The sequence below is a fragment of the Petaurus breviceps genome, unplaced genomic scaffold (genome assembly GCF_028583685.1).
Source record: "Petaurus breviceps papuanus isolate PSGF00001 unplaced genomic scaffold, PetGlider_PUasm1.0 76, whole genome shotgun sequence".
NCBI classification, from domain to species: Eukaryota; Metazoa; Chordata; class Mammalia; order Diprotodontia; family Petauridae; genus Petaurus; species Petaurus breviceps.
Genome location: NW_027186473.1, coordinates 10,003,056 through 10,017,821, shown reverse-complemented (window position 1 = coordinate 10,017,821; position 14,766 = coordinate 10,003,056).

Here is a 14,766-nt window from a genome sequence, read left to right as displayed (position 1 = left end):
AATGAGCTAGAGAAGGAAGTGGCAAATTATTCCAGTGTCTTTGCCAAGAAAACCCCAAATAGGGACATGACTGAAATGACCTAACAATAAATATCTGGTACTGATTCAAAGTCCATGGTCCCAGATAATTATATGACTTAGAGTTAGAAAATTCCTTTGAACTCCTTTTCACATGCCTAATTGGCATTATGTACCCTGATGAACATTTTGGGATGCTTTGCCAAAGGGGAAAAAAATAACTAGAAAATACAAGAGCTATAATGGGCTATTAAGCGCCTTCTCTTCTAAGAACCTTTTTGATTGGCAGTCAAGAGCAAAGTGAAGGAAAGAAGACCAGGTCATTGCCTTCCACCTTCCCGTTTCATATTTTCCCCTTTATTCAGTAGAAACTCAGGCCAGAAAGGAGGGCTACCGAGACGGTTTTGTTGCTATTGCTCTTAGGGATTATTCCAGTTAGAGTTAGTTACTCTCTTCTTTGGGAATTGTGTTTTGAGTATCCCTTGTTCCATAGTATTTCTTTATTCTTGATCTCTTATTGGGTTTACTCATTTTTGCTGCCTTAGTTCTTGAAATAGGACTTTGTTACAGAGATAGTCTTTGTGCTCTTCTGGAAGGAATGGTGAAACATTCTTTGGTATGAGGGGGTCAGAATTCACTGAGGTCTTCTGATCAGGGAACACTCTGACTGTTGTTCTCCAGGTCTTGGCAGCATTCACTTCTGACCCCATTTTGGAGTCAGATCATGAGAGATAAAGGCACCAGAATCTTGGCTAGATTCTGGTCTAGTCTTCCATCTCCCTACTCCTGACTATAGAGCTCCCTGAATTGCTCCTGGTCCCAAATGGAAGGTTCTTAGGCAAGACTTTTCTGACTGGACCAAATCTTCCCCAGTGTTCCTCATCTTCTGCTCTCTCTTTGTGGGGACCTGGGCCAGAAAAATGTACTTACTATATATGATTTCCCCTTGGGTGTCTTGATCATTTCTTGATTGGGCCCTTTTTATTTTTTTAAATCCTTTCTGTAATTGTTGGGAGACAGTTGAACTTTTATGTTTCCTCTCCACCATCTTGAGAACAACTCCTAGAGAAAAATAATGAAATACATCTCCCTCCTTTGGCAAAAATGTGAGGCACTATTGGAGCAGGATATTGCAGATATTATAGGTTGTGATTACTATACTCTTTATTTTTTACTTAATTGTTCTGAGATTGGAAGGAGAAATATCCAGAAATTACTGTGATATTAAACAAAAAGCATCCATAAAATTTATTTTAAAAGTAAGTAAATAATTCTCATAGCTTTGCCTGGAACAGATATACAATGTGTTGTTAATGCAATTAAAATTAATTTCACTGGCTACTACCCTTTCTCATAGTGACATATTGATTGTAAACTATGGTGTGGTAATGAATCTGAGTTATATTTAGCCATAAGCTCGGGGTTGTAAGCAGAATCCATTTTCCTCCTTTGTTTAACTAGGGCTGTGGAGTGGTGGGAGAATAAAGGACAGAAATTTAAGCAATGATTCTGTGAATTAAAGCTGTGAGTAAGGAATAAAAGAATGTTAACTAGAAAAATGACATGACAGAAGGAAGGGGATGCTTTTTATGCTTACTTAGTGATGATTACTGAAAGAATTCTGCAGCTCTCCACGGTTCTAATTGAGGTAACTGATATTTTCATTTGACATTTGAAAGCAAAAACAAATTTAACAAGAAAATAAGTATTTGAGATCCCAAATTAGAGAGAGATTTTTAAAGATTTTAATAGGGGTCGAAGCCATAGGATGAGCAATTCCAAGGAATTAACTCCCATTTTGTATTGTATTGATATGTGCTTGAACTAGAAATAAGAAGGATGTGAAAATGTTTTGTCTCTGTATCAGTTTTTTCTGTAAAGGAGTTTTCCATGCATTAAAACCAAATGCAATTAAATTTCACTATAACTTTATTCTAGCTCCACTTTGGCTATGCAGAGAAGGAAAAATAAGGCTAGTGACAGATTAGGAATGGCTTTGAATGCTAAGCAAAAGAGTCTGAAATGTACTCAGAACAGGGCATCTTTTAAGGACTACACTAATTTGAAATATATATACGTACATACACACGCATATAATCTCATTTGATCCTTGCAACAAACCTTACATGTAGGTGCCACTATTGTCCTCTACTCCTGTTATAGTGAGGAAAATGAGTCTGAGGGAGAGTAAGGGACTTGCCCTGGATTTGGGGCTTGGGGGCTGCAGAGGGAACACAGCTAGAAGGGTCTGAGAAAGGGTTTAAACTCAGGTATCCCTGTCTCTGAGTTCAGTACTCTGTTTTTCAGCTGTGTGACTCTAGTTAACTCACTTAACTTCTGAAGCCCCAGTTTCTTTATCTATAAAATGAGGTTGGACCTTTAAGGTTTCTCCCATCTTTAAGACTGTGATCCTATGTGTTTAAGTGCATATAGAAAGTTATTTTGGAAAGGAAGAACCAAGCAACAGGAGGATCAGAAAAGATTTCTTGTAGGAAGAGGCTCAGTCTTGAAGGAAATCTGGGATTTCATAAGATAGGGGTGAGAACATTGAGAACAGCCAATTCAAAGGCATTGAGATGGTAGATGGAGTATCACACATGAAGACTAGCAAATGGGCCAGTCAGAATAGATTATGGAGTGAATGGGAGGGAATAATATAGAAGAAGATGAAAAGTTAAGAAGGGACCAGGTTTATGCCAAAAAAGAAGTTTCTATTTAATCTTTGAGGTAATAGAGAGCCATTGCAGTTGGTTGAGTAAGGGAATATCATGGTGTGGTCTATGCTTTAGAAAAATCACTTTGGCAGATGAATGGAAGATTGATGGTGGTGGATAGAGTCTGGAAGTTTGTTGCTGTTGTTCATTTATTCAATCATGTCCAACTCTTTGTGACTTTGAATAGAGTTTTCTTGACAAAGATATTGAAGTGGTTTGCCATTTCCTTCTCCAGTGGAGTAAGGCAAACAAAAGTTAAGTGACTTGCCCAGGATCACATAGTAAGTGTCTGAGGTCAGATTTGAATTCAAGTCTTCCTGACTCCAGGTCCAAGACTCAAATCACTGAACCATCTAACTGACTTGAGGTAGGGATACCTAACAGAAGGCTATAGCAATAGATCAGGGGAGAGATGATGAGGGTCTGAACCACAGTGGTGGGTTGTGCGAGCTTAGAAAATCAATGCATGTGAGAAATGTGAAGATAGAAATGACAAGATTTGGCAGCTGATTAGATATGTACAGTGTGTAAAAGCAAGGAGCCAAGGTTGTGAAACTGGGTGACTGGAAAGACAGTGATGTTATAGAGAAGTTCAAAAGAGGTGCAAGTTTGGGTTGAAAGATTTCTGCTCTGTGGGCCGCTAGGTGGTGCAGTGAATAGAGCACCGGCCCTGGAGTCAGGAGGACCTAAGTTCAAATCCAACCTTAGACACTTAATACAAAAACTAGCCATGTGACCTTGGGCCAGTCACTTAACCCCAAATGCCCTCCAAAAAAAAAAAAAAGCAATGAAAGATTTCTGCTCTGAACATGTTAAGTTGAGAGTGCTTATGGGACTTCCATAGATGTCCATAAACATGGAGCCATAGCATAGTGGGTAGAAAGATGACTTCAAAGGCAGGCAGAATGACCAGGTTCTAATTCCCCTGTGATATATACTGTCTGTGTGACCATGGTAGCCACTTAACCTCATAGCTTTCTTATTATGTAGTTCTCCTTTTTATCAATTAAATCACAACTTCAGGGCCTATTCCCATGGGAAATCCAGCTCAAGATGTTTACTAAGCACTTGGAGATGGCTATCCGGAATGTATGGCTGGGTATATAGATCTAGGAGTCATCAAGCTAGATATGGTCATTGAATCCATGGGAATAGATAAGGTGACCATGTGAGAGAGAATAGAGAAAGAATGAGAGGTCCTGGGCTCCTCATTCTGATTATTATATGACCAGCCCTTCTCTTTTCCTGGTCATACGTATTTTTGAGTTCTTTTCTGGTAGACATAATTGGCAATGTGCTGCTTTAAGCCTACTCATATTCATCTTTCCATTTCTATTTCTCACTGGAAATTTGGATTCTTCCAAGTTAGTGTTGTTCTATGATTTGCAGTCATGTAACCTGACTGGGAGATTATCAGTAATAACAAGAAAAGCATCTGTCACAAGATATAATTAACTAATCTTCATGTTGGTGGAAAAAAGGGTATAGCCTAATTATCAGAGAGGTACTCCATATAATGACAATTGTTAGTTCTTCTCACTGGATATCCATCACCAGGGGGAATGAATGGGATTTTTAGGACAACTAAGATTATTGATAAATATTTGTGGAATTGTAACTAACAGAAAGGGAACACAGAGCAAATTCACTTGGGGTGACAAGGAACATCCCGGCACAAGGATAGTTCCATGAGCAGGAAGTGGGATATGAAGTGGCATGGAAGGCAGACCCATGGGGAACTGTAATGGTACCAGAAGGTGATGATCCATTCCCTAGAGAATCCCATGGGGATGAGTATGCCCTACACTGCCAGAGGACCAAAACATGAGGTTTGGGGATACCATTTACTATAGAATGGAAGTGTTCAAGTACACCAACCCAGGTGGTAGGGCCCTGGGGCAAAGCCTAATCCACCCCTGGCCTATAGTCCTCACTGCTCTGAGTATTTGGGAAGAGTAAATGGCCTAATTCCATTACTATACCATTAATTAGCCTGAATGAGCTTAACTTCCAGACGTCAGGTTGTTGTTGAGAACTATATTTTTATTTCTCAGAGAACATTAATAGTAATAATAACTATAACCAGGGGTGTGCTGAAGCCAGCTCATATTGGATCATGAGAGTCAGTTGTTAAATTTAAGTTAAATTTAAATTTACACTACAGAATCAACAAATGCTACCAGTCAGGGCTTGGTATATTTTTTTTGTTGATTGCCTAGACTTAAGAAAGTGCTGAAGAAATTGTTGATAATACAAATTAAACTTGAAAGTTTATTTTGTCACATTTTTTCTTGAGAAGTTATTAATCATTTACCAGCATGTCCTTGGCCATAACTCCCACTTATACAGAACTTGATTCAGAGTGCCTGGTTCTTGTTAATTGATTGAGGTAAGTAGCAGAAGTGTCCCCACTTTATAGATAAAGAAAGTGAGAGAGGTTAAGGAACTTAAAATACCAACCAGAGGCAGAGTAATCTTCAGGGTTGAGGAAAATATCATAGAAGTACATTTTGCTAAACTATTGATTAAATAATTCCTCCTATCTGTTTTGCATTATTGTCCAAACCACTGGAGAGTAGAGGTGACATGTGGGGACAGATAGGATGGGACAGAATTTTAGAGCTGGGAGGAACCTCAGCTATTGCCTAGTTTGACTCCCTCATTTAACATTTCATGAAATGGAGGCCCAGAAATACAAGATGTCTCACCCAAGGTCACATAGCTAGATAGTGTCAGAGTTGGGAGCAGTTGTTTTCCATTTAAGTTCTTTTCATTGCCGAAGATGAGAAAAAGCCTTTGGATATGGTTTCTTTATTAAGACATAAAAGCAAAATCATTATTGATTCTACATAAAATTCACAGTGTTAGAGCTAGATAGGAACTGAGAATCAACTCATCCAAGTTCCTTATCATAGGATAACAAATACAGAGCTGGAATGGATTGTAGAGACCTTCTAATTCAACCCTCACATTTTATAGATAAAGTAACAAGGCCCAAAGAGATCATTTGCCCAAGGTCACACAGGCTTTAAGCAGCAGAGTCAGAATTTGGACTCAGGTCCTTCTTGAGGAAACTGAGGCCTAGAGAGGTGATGTTCCCCACTGGGACTAGAATAGAGGTCTTTTGATTTCTAGTTCAGTGTTCTTTTCTTTATTCCACACTGTTAAATAAACTCACATACCCCAAAGAAAAAGCCCAGTTCTAAGTTAGTATCCAGAATGGTTATAAGTCAAGTCCTCTGACTTAATTTAAGTAGGAAAGGAGAATGCAGCAAGGCATTAATTTTCATTCTTTTATTGCGTTTTATTTATTTTATTCTTTTGATTCATTTTCTCTTTCTGAGACTTGTAAAAATCAATCTTATGCTACCTTAATTTTTCTCCACTTTAAAGTTAACTGTGAGCGCTTTATTTTTCTTCAGAGTACCCTGAAGTCAGCAGATCTGTGTTGTTGAAAGAGAATGATGGATAGATGCTATTTTGGCCATGAGACATAGTCAATAGCTTTAAGAGAAGACACAAAGAACTGAGACCATCAAACAATAACACTATTCCTTTGGTCAACTTTCTATGCAACTATATTAGAGAAATGTGAAGTTATTGCCAGTTTTGAGAACTGATTATTCTGGTCATGGCTAAATAGGATTTGTATTTCTTCAGAACGTCCTTCAACCAACCCTACATTTAATATGTGGCAAAGATTTTATTTCCAGTGCAGGCTAGCCCACCCTGTAGTTCCACATTCAAGGTCAACCTAATTCCTAGGCAGCCCATACACACTGAGTCATCAGATTCCCTCCAGGAGTTTAAGGGGCACAAAGAACAGTGATACAGTCACTGCTGAATAAAAGATGAAAGTCACCTTTATATATGTGAAGACTGGAGTAGCTTTCATAGGCATTGATGACCTTTCTGCCACATATAATTGCTATCAGTCATGACATTTCATTTCTTGTGATATCAAAGTTTTCTAAAAACCTTCCGTAATCCCTGGTTACACGTCATCTCAAAGCTATAGGATCAATAAATCAATCAAGAGACATTTATAAAGCGTTTACTACATGCCGAGATTATGCTAAATGTTGAAGATACAAAGAAAGTTAAGAATAGTCCCTGCCCTTAAGGGATTCACTTTCTAATGAAGGGAGACCACATGTAAATAACTAGGTATGTACAAGATACATACATTTTCTTTGAGGTATTTTGTAGATGTCTTTAAGTCACTGTCTTCTTCTCAGTTTATGTCTTGGGCTTCCCTGTCACCATAGTAACTTTTTATGGTCAGGTTCTTTTTTCGTTGTTTGCTCATTTTTCTAGTCTATATCTTGACTTTGGACATCATGTTAGGTTTGGGCTCTGCTCACCTGTGAGGCGGATGACTGGCCTAAGCTTTTTTTCCCCCTTATGTCTCTGCTGCTTTCACAGTTCAGTGGATGCCTGCAAGTTTTCAGTGTTTCCAAAGTAGCATGATCTGGGAAGAGATCTGGTCACTGTCTTCCTACTCCACTTTGGCCCTTCCCAGGTAAGGCCCCTGCTTCCTTGTGACTACTATTGCTCTTCTCCAACCTGCAATTGTGACCTGGCACTGCGTAATGGGGGCAGAGCTGCCAAACAGCACCCAATCCTGTTCCAAGTGTTAATACAAGGGTCTCCAGGGATCTCTTTCTAAACGGCACTGAAGTAGGTGTTCAGCCTGCTGCTGCTGCCCCCACAACAGGAGTTCTACCAAGCTGAACTCCTAGTCAGGCCCTGTGCCCTGTGTGGACAGACCTTTCTTTCTATTTTCCTAAAGTGTACAAGGCTGGAAAAAAATGATCCATTGTGACTTTTTGTTAGCTTTCTTGCTCAGAATTGTTTGATGCATTTTTTTTTTTAAGTTTTGGTAGAGGAGGTGTGTTGGGAGAGTTTGGCAAAAATACTTCACTCTGCCATCCTGGCTCTACCCCCACCCCCCAAATATATACAAAGTAAATGGAAAGCAGTCAGAGAGGAAGGTATTCATAAATTTGGGGTCTGGAAAAGTCCTCATATGAAAGGTAGGCTTTGAGTTGAGTCCTGAAGGCAAAGAACATCCCAGACATGGAAGGAAGCTTGTAAAAAGGTATAGAGGTGGAAAAGGAAGTACCATGTGCAAGGAATAGCAAGGAGACCAATGTAACTAGATTATAGAGCAGGTGGATGAGAAAAAGGTGTCAGAAGACTAGAAAGGTAGGAAAGGGCCAGGTTATATGGAGCTTTAGAAGCCAAACAGAAGGTTTTGTATTTGATTCTGTAGGGAACAGCTGTAGTTTATCAAACCTGTGCTTTAGGACAATCGATTTGACAACTGAGTAAAGGATGAGTGGGGACAGATTTGAGGTAGGGAGACCAATCTGCAGGCTATTGTAATAGTCCAGGTGCTGTATAATGAGCGTTTACATCTGGGGAATAGGAGTATCAGAAGAAAGAAGAGGACATAGATATGATAGAAATCTGAGAGATGTTTTAAAGGGAGGCTCCACAGGACTTGGGAACAGATTGGATTTTTGTGGGGGAAGTAGTGTTTGAAAGTGAAGTTAAGTGACTTGTTCCAAGTCACATAGAATTCAGTGGAAGAACTGGAATTTGAACCTAAGCTGTCTGATTTCACTTCTAGCACGTTTCCCACGGCCTTGATTTAGTTTATGTTTCTTTTGCAATTCATTCCAAAGTCAAACAGTAAAAATTATAAACACTCTAAAAGCTCATTTTTTATGCTGCTATTATTGGGATATTTATCTCTGTTGTGAAAGTCATGCAGTTAGTCTTCCAGAATCTGAACAAAGAAGGGGAAGATTTGGAAAGGACTTAAGAAGTTATAAGTGCCCTCCAGAAATGGCATGATTTCTCTGGCTTTCTAGATAAATAGGTTTATTCTGAAATATTTTTAGACTGAGATAGTATATGAAGTGGTCAGGTCAGAGAACTGCGAGCCAGATCCCTACATTTAGAGTTTCAGCACTTTCATTGACTATCTGAGGAGCTTTGGGGAAACCAAGCGATTGAACAGCAAGTTGACACCCCACCCCTCCGCAGCTATTAGCAAAAGCTATTTTACAGAAACACAGAATGTCAGAGTTGGAAGGGCCAATCTAGACAAGAAGGAATTCAGTCTACAACATCCAGAAGGTCTCCTTTGAAGGGAAACTTGCTGCCTCCCAAGGTAGCCCATTCCATTTTAGGAAGGTTCTGTCAGGAAACTATCCTTGTATTGAGTCAAATTCTGTTTCCTTCTGTCTTCTATTGGTCACTCTGAATTCTGCCCTCTGGGGCCACGCAGAACAAGTTTAAGACCCTTTTTAATGTAACATCTCTCCAGATGCTTGAAAACAGTCATCATGGTCCCCTGAGTCTTCTCTCTTCCAAGCGAAATGTTGCAAGTTCCTGCGAATCATCCTTGCATGACAAGGATGAGTTCCCTCGGCATCCTGGGCATTCCAGTTTGTCTTTCCTTCTAAAATGTGGCACTCACAATGCGATGTAAAAACTGCTTTATTTCCCCTCCCACCCAAGCAAGTTGAGGGAGGGACAGCCTAGTGCTGCATATAAAGGGAGAGGATACCTGATTGATGGAACAAATGTTGACCTTGACACTGCACAGCAATGTAAGGGACTTATTAAACAGGTTTCCAAGTATCTGGGTAAAGACATTGGGACTAAGGATCCTCTAGGGGATGGTGGAGAAAGATTTGGAAATAGCAGACATTCACAGGAAGCTGGTCCTATGATGTCTCTTGGACTTACTTGAAATGCTAGAGACTGCTAGCACGGACATCTTCTGGGTGAAATAATTTATTTTCTCTTCTGAACATTTGAATTGAAGTCACTTCTCATATCTAGCTGTAGAGCTCATTCGCTCACATATTCTAATCTGTATGACTTCTCTGATTTGAATTTGGTGTTTACTTAGATAAATGGATTTACTTATTTTTGGTTCTCTTTGATGTTATTTTGTGGAAGAATCAGGTGGGAAGGAGTTAAGCTGATGAATGCAAGCTATTTCTTCTTAGGAGTGACCAGGTAAGCAGATTTCCTTCTGAATCTCTAGACTAGATAGATATCTGAGGTATGACACATAGATATAATTCTAACCCAATATCCTTCTCAGAGATGGGCAAAAGAACATTCAGCTTTGGCAGCAATCCTGGGGGCCTATCTGCTCCTCAATCCCAGCTAGCATTTTGGAGATGCAGACTTTGGTGCTTTTCCTCTTTTCAGAGGTAGACTAGTAAGTCCTCAGATCATTTACAGGGAAAGATTTACTATGTAACTGAGGGGGAGAGGGTTACATTCACAAGTGAATGTAATACATATAAATATAAAAATACAAATAAACACAAAAGACATAAATTTTTAAAAAACAACAAAAATGCCAGACCCAGAACTGAGCACTAGATCAGTGATACTGTCTTTTGAAGGCAGGGCGCAATGGGGCCATCATCTTTCTTGCTTTGGGGCAATGTACTTCAATTATTCTCGTTCATTTATTCATTCACTACTTCATAACAGACCAGGCACTGGGGTGAAATTAAGATTTGAGACTCCATCCTCTGATTATCACTCATGTGCTACGTGGCCTTGGGCAAATCACTTAACCCTTCTAGGGCTCAGTTTCCTCAATTTCAAAATGGGAGTGTTAGACAAAATACAGAGAACCAGTGTGGCAAGAGTACTGGGCCTGGAGTCAGGAAGACCCAGGTTCAAATTCTACCTGTGACACTAGCTTGTAACCTCTCAGATATTCACTTTCCTCATCTGTAAAATCAGGAGTGTAAACTCAGTGTCCTCCAAGTTCTCTCACCTCCAAATTCCCTTATGCTTCTCCAATTTTATGATTCAATGGGACCTTTTCCCCAAATTAGTCCCAAAGAGCTCGATTTATATGGTCCTCAAAAGAGGAAAGATTTGGATTCAATATTTGCAAACTTCTTGGAAGTTTTAAATCTTTTTTTTTCCCTCCAGCTAGTCCTTAGTATGGCCAACTCTCAATGAGAATACTCCCATTACCAAGGCATAGTCCCTCCAAAGCACTTTGGAATCTAGGACCTTGCAGGGGGCACTTATATAATCATTGATATCCAATTATTATGATGTCATTAATGTCAGTAATTCTTGAGTGTCATCTGTGTGCAAGAATTATGCTAGGCAGAGTGAGGGAGGGGAGAGATGGATGCACAGATGTCTAGGGCACATTCTAATGGAGGGTGGATTTTTAATGTACAAGTATCTTAATGCAAAGCAAAACACAGCATGATCCATTTACAGATGAGTTGTGTTTTAAAGGATCTTTTGGAAATTTATTGTTTGGAATTGAGCTTCCTTTCTTTTTCTATTCCTTCGTCAACCCTAATTTCTATGCAACAGCTGCTTGAGTGAGCAGGTTAGACTGGGGTCTTCTCACCATCTTTCATTCGGTCAGCCTGCCTTTATTTCTGTTTTCAATTCAGTTCAATTCTACAAATAGTTAAACTCCTACTAGGTTTCAGTCACTATGCTCATGCTGGATACCCTTCCAGTGCACAATGACCATTGTAACAATTCTCTTTGCTGCCCAACACACACACAGCGGGCCCTTGATCCTCACTAGGGCCTGTCCTTGGTATTGTATTTAATATCTGGACTTTTCTTTTTCCCTCATCAAAAACTACTTGTCCTCATGGCCAATGTGGAAATTTGTTTTGCCTGACCATGCACATCTGTTGTAAGAATTTTTGCTTCTCTCCCTTCTTTCCTTCCTTCCTTCCTTCCTTCCTTCCTTCCTTCCTTCCTTCCTTCTACCTTTCTTTTCTTTACAAGAAGGGGGAGAGATAGGAGGGACAGAAAAATGAATGCTTAATTGAAAAAAACAAACCTGCCTGTCCTGAATTATGGGATCATAGATATAGCCTAAAGGGAATTCAGTGGTCTTCTAATTTAACTCTTTTTTTCAGAGATGAGCAACACAGACTCGACAGGTTCAGTGATCATAACCTTAGGTCCTTACTCACCACTTTGCAAGGTGACAGCTAATCCATTCAACTAATCTCCATTTTCACATTAGTGTGCCCTAGTGGGTCACTGTATTCTTCTTCTTGGGTAAAACATTAGCATTTAATAGGAGCTTTCTGGAGACAGTGATTTAACTCTGATGACTCTGACAAAGGGAGTTGTAGCTTTTGGAACAGACTGGTTGGGTGAGATATTTAGGGGCAGACAGGCAGACTTTTAGGGGTCTATCATTAAGCTTTCCTATTCCTGTGGTAAAGACTGCAGGGGTGTAGGCACCATGTTAATGAAGCTTCCCCTTATTTGCATACTCTTGCTCAGAGGATCATCTGGTGAATTGGCTCCATTTTCAAATCTGATCTGAAAATGTCACCCATTTATTTTCTCCTGGGATATAAGGACTAACCGCTAATGATTTCCACAGCTAAGTGATGCTGGTTTGAAGGCAGAGCTTTCTTAGAAATAAAATAGTACCAAGGTCTTCTCCTCCCCTACAAGGCCAGAAAGAGTTCACCCAACCCCTTTTGTTGGCATCCGCCAAAGGGAGAACAAAGAAAGAAATCTTATCTAAAACCCCTTATGCCCTACTGACTTTAAGCTCATTAAAAAGAGGCAGCAATTATTCCAGCTATCCTGGGGAGTCAGTAAACGTTTCATGCTTTTATATGGCCAAAAGGTTTGTTTACATGTATTTGAGGGATGAGGAATAGGATGTAATGGTCTCTTATGAACAGTTGTCTGGGGATTGGGGTAAGTGGTGGTATTTTTTTCTTTGTAGTCTCACTCTCGAAATACAGAAACCAATGGGCTATGAGGAGTAGATTCACGTCTATTATGGAACATTTGCCATTCTTAGGGGCCAGGATTAAAAAAAACCTACGGTTAAAGGGTATCTGATATTGTAAAATTTTATGTTAATTGAAAATTTATGAAGAGAATATAACTGGGGGTGGGAGCGGGTAGGAAGAATGACTGTAAGGGCACTCAGTGGTGTAGGGGTACAAGGGCAACTCTCCCACAGGGCCTGGAAGAGGAGCGCAGTGGATGTGATACATCAATATGCCACTGAAAATTGACCTGCATGCATCTTTAGCGTGCCGATTGGCCAATGAGTGTCTTCGCTGTGCTTTGGCACTTAAAGAGACTCACATATTAGAAGCAGGTCCTTGAACTGCCCTGTCCCAGGAGGCTGTGCATAGGCTCTCAGAGTAGGCATGTCCTTGCAGTGGGAGGTTTTGAAAGAAGTGCTAGGAAGCCTTGAAGTCTAGCCAAAGGCTGAAAACATGGATGGGTGTGACCTGGCAGGTTGGCTGGGCAGCATAGCTCTGAAGTCTGCAACAAGACAAACTTCGTGGTAAAGAGCCTTAGTTTTAGATTCAAGGGACCTGTGTTCATATCTCAGCTCTGCAATTCCTACCTGAGGAACTTTTAGTAAATCACAACCATTTTGGTCCTCAGTTTCTTAATCAATAAAATGAAGAATTTGAAATATGTGACCTTCAAAGTGCCATTAAAATCCAGACCTATGATTCTAAATGGTAGAGGAACCAATAGGTTTAGCCTCTGCAGACTTTGGTGAAGGGTATTCTTCCAGAAATGTTCTGGAACCAGGTGGAACTGACTGGCAGAGCCAAATGTTAAATTTTCAGGGTGAGCATTTACACGCAGAAATTTACAAATGCTATAAATCAGGGCTTGATTTATTGTTTTGTTTTGTTGACTTCTAGACTTAAGAAAGTGATGGAGAGAATGTTAATAATGCAGATTAAACTTAGAAGCTGGTTATATAACATTTACCACTGCCTTCACTGAGAGTTTGTTTGCTAGGCCTGTTTGTGAAGGTTAAGCTCCCAGGATGGGGGGTGAAGATCAAATGCAATAATACTTGTAAAGCACTTTGCAAATCTTAAAGTGCTATATAACTGCTGGCTATGTTATTATTATGGGTTTTGCATCGCAAGCCCTGTGTGAATAATGGCATGTTGCCCTAGACAGAGGAATTTAATAAAGAAATTGCAAAGAATGAAAAGTCTTAACCTAGAGAGCCTTCAAGGGAGAGGAGTTGCTGAGTCCTATTAGCCATGGGACATGGAAATAATTTGCATTCTAAATTCCTAAATATTTTTGGGGGGTAGGGTGGGGGTAGGAGTAGGGAGGAGGTATACAGAGTGAGAGCTATTATTTACTATATTAAGTGAAAAATGTATTTTCTTGTTGGGAAGTTTTGTCCCCATGAGGCCCAACATCCAGATGTTTCTGCATATTAGGTAAATCCTTGTGAACCAGAAAAACTTCCAGTTAATTTGGAGGAACTCTTTCTGAAATCAGGAGTGTCTGAAGGTCAGCTTTGTCATGTCTCACCTAATGGGTGATCAGATGAGTGAATGCAATTTTCCTCTATATCTCTTTTTCCATTCTGTAAAATGGGAATAGTTGTTAACAAGGACTATCCTCAAAAGTTCCTACAGCTAACAGTGCATTGTTGTAGAATTCAGAAGAAGGGGCTTTAATGTCTGGTTTCCTGTTGAGGCCAATTTAATGAGGAGGGGGAAAGGGTCAGGTACTAGTTTGACAATGGCCAAGGAGGGGATTCTAACCCAAAATGGTAGATCGAAGAAATAATCAGAGTGTTTTGTTTTTCTTTTTCCTTTTAATTCCCTTTCTTTCAAATACCATAGTGCAAAGCTTCCAAAACTTCAGTCCCAGTAAGATAGGCCCAAGATCGAGTGATAGGCCCAGGCTAGGTACTACTAGTCTGTGCTCATAATTGAATAGTTCCAAAATTTTGGAAGAAAAACTTGGTACTTAAGAATAGAAGCAGTATTCCAACTTCTATCTGGCAATATTTATAAGGCCCCAGCAATTAGGGTACCCCAAAACTTTGCAAAGAAGTAGCTATTGGGTAAGCCAATTAAAGAATCTTGTGAGCAAGAAATTCTGTTATTTTTCACCTTTTCATGAAGTAACAGTCACTAAGCTATGGGTAGTTGGGGATGGGATATTTATTTATGGGTTTATTAAGCTTATAACT